The sequence below is a fragment of the Salmo trutta genome, chromosome 8 (assembly GCF_901001165.1).
Source record: "Salmo trutta chromosome 8, fSalTru1.1, whole genome shotgun sequence".
NCBI classification, from domain to species: Eukaryota; Metazoa; Chordata; class Actinopteri; order Salmoniformes; family Salmonidae; genus Salmo; species Salmo trutta.
This window is the reverse complement of record NC_042964.1, coordinates 1013776-1019050: the sequence shown is the minus strand read 5'-3', so window position 1 is coordinate 1019050 and position 5275 is coordinate 1013776. Positions and strand designations below refer to the sequence as shown.

At 43.6% G+C, this 5275-nt stretch overlaps 1 long non-coding RNA gene across 1 annotated transcript; it reads right to left on the bottom strand.

Moving 5' to 3' along the window:
* Nucleotides 1-348: 348 nt before the first annotated feature.
* On the bottom strand, nucleotides 349-3660 carry LOC115197893 (uncharacterized). The gene is made up of 2 exons (XR_003879094.1): nucleotides 3466-3660; nucleotides 349-1480 (listed from the first exon to the last, which is right to left on the bottom strand). It is a non-coding gene; the product is annotated as an uncharacterized LOC115197893 (long non-coding RNA).
* Between the last annotated feature and the right edge of the window lie 1615 nt (nucleotides 3661-5275).

The following is a 5275-nucleotide window of genomic DNA, read 5'->3' as shown; positions in this document are numbered from 1 at the left end:
ACCTAGACAACCAGGTGAGGAGAGTTCCTTACTGAGACCTAGACAACCAGGTGAGGAGAGTTCCTTACTGAGACCTAGACAACCAGGTGAGGAGAGTTCCTTACTGAGACCTAGACAACCAGGTGAGGAGAGTTCCTTACTGAGACCTGGACAACCAGGTGAGGAGAGTTCCTTACTGAGACCTAGACAACCAGGTGAGGAGAGTTCCTTACTGAGACCTAGACAACCAGGTGAGGGGAGTTCCTTACTGAGACCTAGACAACCAGGTGAGGGGAGTTCCTTACTGAGACCTGGACAACCAGGTGAGGAGAGTTCCTTACTGAGACCTGGACAACCAGGTGAGGAGAGTTCCTTACTAATCAGTGACCTTTATTCATCAATCAAGTAAACAAGGAGACCCTCAGGGGAATCAGTTTTACACGTGTCAAGCAGTATCATCATCATCATCATCATCATCATCATCATCTCATAACAGTAGCCCTGATCTGAGCAGTTTCCTTTATAAAATAAATTGTTTATTTATACCACATTTTTTCAGATCAAGGGATAGTTCAATCAAATTACAAATAACGTACACCTTGGTTTCCTCACCCTGTATAAAATCCCCCAAAATGTTCAGCAGTGAAGTTCTCAAGATGGACTTTCAGTAAAGCAGTGTTCCCCAATCCTGGTCCCAAGGGATGCACACTGTTGTTTTTTTGCCTTAGCACTCACATACCTTATTCAATTCAAAGATTTGATGATGAGTTGCTTAGTTGAATCGTGAGTGGGAGGGTCCTTTTGATCCCCTGGACCAGGAAATAGTATAGAGCCAATGAGAGGGATGATGCTAATGATATGATAATAATTATAATAATGTTTCTCATTTGTGTCATCATCACTGTTTGCTCTGTACTGAAAGTGCTCCATCTTGAAAACTTGATTTTCTAACATGCACGATTGTTGGGATTATATTAACAATGGACTAATAAACAAAATACTACAAGAAATATTTTGATAAACATCCCATTCATAGCAGCTACCACTCCATTCAGGAAAGCTGTGTCGAGTAACTTTTGCTCCATCGCCTACACATCCTGGACAGTATTCACAGGGAAACAGCGCCGTCGTATTCACAGGGAAACAGCGCCGTCGTATTCACAGGGAAACAGCGCCGTCGTATTCACAGGGAAACAGCGCCGTCGTATTCACAGGGAAACAGCGCCGTCGTATTCACAGGGAAACAGCGCCGTCGTATTCACAGGGAAACAGCACCGTCGTATTCACAGGGAAACAGCACCGTCGTATTCACAAGGAAACAGCGCCGTCATATTCACAGGGAAACAGCACCGTCGTATTCACAGGGAAACAGCGCCGTCGTATTCACAGGGAAACAGCACCGTCGTAATCACAGGGAAACAGCACCGTCTTATTCACAGGGAAACAGCACCGTCGTAATCACAGGGAAACAGCACCGTCGGGTTGTGCTGCTGTCACTGGCCTGTTCATAAGGGGAAAATAAAACATCATTCATTCTTTAGATTACTGATCTAGAGCAACATTTGTCTTTATCCAAGGACTCTAAATGGATATTTTTACCAAGTACCTAGAGCCAGACATGGACAAACCTATGTGGGCTACAACATTGTTCCCTATGGCAGCGTTTACACAAGCAGCCCAATTCTGATTATTGTTTCCACTAAATTGGTCTTTTGACCAATCAGATCTTTCGCCAATAAATTGGACAAAATATCAAAATTGGGCTGCCTGTGTAAACGCAGCTAAATGGACACTTTACCATTTTTAGTGGGCTGCAGTTGACAAAGTAACCTTTTTCGCTTATATCAATCATTATTTATTTCATTTGAAAGACCATTTAGAATAAATTCAAGATGATGTCAATTTGAATTTTTCTGGTCAGTCTGTAACAAACCGAGTTAACCAGCTCAATAATTTAACATGGTATTTCAGTTAGTGTAAGATAAAGTTTCTAGTTTAACATTTAGTTTTGGTTTCAGGTTTTTAACATTTTTACGAAACTATAAAAACAACCTTTTATAAAAATGAAACATTCACATATTACAGCATGTGAATAATGTCCCAAGCGACTCCTAAACAAGTCAGAGTTTAAAACAGCAGCATTCATCAGTCCTGTCAAATTGTATTTACCTCGTTACAAAATACAGTGAAGACAGTATGATTAGCTAACTATACTGACAAGTTTACACTCAAAAGAACGGCTAGCCGACGTTAGCGCAACAAGGCCGGCTATAGGGTTTAGCATGGCTGGCTAGCCGACGTTAGCGCAACAAGGCCGGCTATAGGGTTTAGCATGGCTGGCTAGCCGACATTAGCATGGCTGCTAGCCGACGTTAGCGCAACAAGGCCGGCTATAGGGGTTAGCATGGCTGGCTAGCCGACGTTAGCATGGCTGGCTAGCCGACGTTAGCGCAACAAGGCCGGCTATAGGGTTTAGCATGGCTGGCTAGCCGACGTTAGCATGGCTGGCTAGCCGACGTTAGCGCAACAAGGCCGGCTATAGGGTTTAGCATGGCTGGCTAGCCGACGTTAGCATGGCTGGCTAGCCGACGTTAGCGCAACAAGGCCGGCTATAGGGTTTAGCATGGCTGGCTAGCCGACGTTAGCATGGCTGGCTAGCCGACGTTAGCGCAACAAGGCCGGCTATAGGGTTTAGCATGGCTGGCTAGCCGACGTTAGCATGGCTGGCTAGCCGACGTTAGCGCAACAAGGCCGGCTATAGGGTTTAGCATGGCTGGCTAGCCGACGTTAGCATGGCTGGATAGCCGACGTTAGCGCAACAAGGCTGGCTATAGGGTTTAGCATGGCTGCCTAGCCGACGTTAGCATGGCTGGCTAGCCAACGTTAGCGCAACAAGGCCGGCTATAGGGTTTAGCATGGCTGGCTAGCCGACGTTAGCGCAACAAGGCCGGCTATAGGGTTTAGCATGGCTGGCTAGCCGACGTTAGCATGGCTGGCTAGCCAACGTTTGTGCAACAAGGCCGGCTATAGGGTTTAGCATAGCTGTCTAGCCGACGTTAGCGCAACAAGGCCGGCTATAGGGTTTAGCATAGCTGTCTAGCCAACGTTAGCGCAACAAGGCCGGGTATAGGGTTTAGCATGGCTGGCTAGCCGACGTTAGCATGGCTGGCTAGCCGACGTTAGCGCAACAAGGCCGGCTATACGGTTTAGCATGGCTGGCTAGCCGACGTTAGCATGGCTGGCTAGCCGACGTTAGCGCAACAAGGCCGGCTATAGGGTTTAGCATGGCTGGCTAGTTAGCTAACTCGCATCATATAGGGGGGGGGGGGGTGATAAATTAGTTACAAAGCGCTAGTTAGTAACCATGCCAAACATTAGCTAGTTAGTTATACGAGTCTGCAGCTAGGCAGCAGCAGAAAATACCAAAAAACAGATTAGCTAGTTAACAACACGGAACAAACATTACATTTAGTCAGTTCCACTTACCGGTCGAATCACTGTGTAGATGTCCATCTCCCGTAGTCTTTGCATGGACATGATGTAGCTATATTGTACAATCTATGGTTTAGCATCTGATTTATGAACCCCCCCCCCAAAAAAAAATATAAAAAAATAAAATCAGCATTAAAAAATGAGACATCACGCTGTCATGACGTTGGCCTCTTTGGGTACAGGAAGGACAGTTGACCCCCTCCCCTTTGTACCATCACCCAACCTGATTTTCCCCCAACCCAGGGTTGTAAAAATTCCAAGAGGAGAATCTACTACAACATGTTTCATAGAGAGACAAAGGAAATTCTTCCAAGTCATAGAATTGGAGAACCAAGAGACATGTGTGTTCTGGAGAAGATATGGAAGATTGATGAAGACTCCAGCTACGAACTGATCCGCTTGGTACAATTTTGTGATACTCAGAAGAGACAATATAGCCATATTACCCTAAAACGGTCTACAGGATAGCCTCAGCGATGAGACTGAATCCACATGGTTGTATAAAATGTATTAATAAGGATAAAGCTATTTGTAATACATTGAGATGCTATGTACTGATGTTAATGTGAGAGAATTATATTTCTGTAACCAAGTCTAGCTCAGTCATAGGCACGCCCCCAGGGACACATACAGGACCAGGCGTCATTTGACAAGCCTTTTCTATGGGTACTATAAAACACCCCCTGATTTACATTTCTACAGACCAGGCCTCCACTCCATCGTGAGTTTGGCCCATAGGTTTGACCAACCAAGTACTCTACTGAAAGTGAACCATACCACGTGGTTAACTTTTAGACTATTGATATCGACAGAATAAGAACAAGTCTTTGATATTAATTATTAGTCTGCAGCTAAGTAAATTATATCATCGAACGCGAAGACCAACCACATCCATTCTATGATGTCGCTCTGACAGATCCATTCTAACCGAGAGAGAGAGAACGCTGACAAACTCTCCATCAGAACAAAACTCTCCAACAAGAATCCCGACTGCACATGAGCGTAAATATATATTGATTGCAAATGTTCCCGAATGAGTGAGCCTTCAATTGTCAATTGTTAATATTAATGAACTCTGTGTAACTTCTCAGCTTACCGTTTTATGACCCATTGTCTAACAGACCAGCCATGCTTGTTAGCCATTAGAGCACATTCCTCTACCCATCATTTGTGACGATAGTTGCTGTTTGTATGTTTTCTGTTAATTACTTAGTGTAGTAAATAAATGATTTTAAGACAATTGATGTATGGATGATTTTAGTAAAGACTGGGTTCGTGCAGATAACCAAGAATTTACAACTTTCATGATGAGACTGAAACAACATACGGGTTAAGATTGACTGCTATCGATGTAAAATATTACTAAGTATTTTAAGAGTTTATTCAGAGGATAACAGCTCTATAAACGTTCTTCTGTGGTGCCCCGACTTTCTAGTTAATTACATTTACATGATTAGCTTAATCAGGTAATATTAATTACAGAGAAATAATTTTAGAAGTTAGCATGTCATATCACTTAATCCGGCATAGCCAAAGACACGACAACGCACTAGATACAGGCTTTTCAGGCAAACACACAAAACTAAAAGTTGCCAGTTCACTCATATTTGCAGAGGAATTTCATAAGCATTTATAGGATACGTTTTCTCAGTTAAACCCACACAAAAATTAAAATGTTTCCAACTTTATTTTAGCTTCCTCACATTTCACTAGTTGCCGTTTTTAACAGTGCGTTAAAACAGTATTCGGGTCGATTTGGGACCCTCACTATAACCCACATGGGTTTTCTCATACATGACCCAGG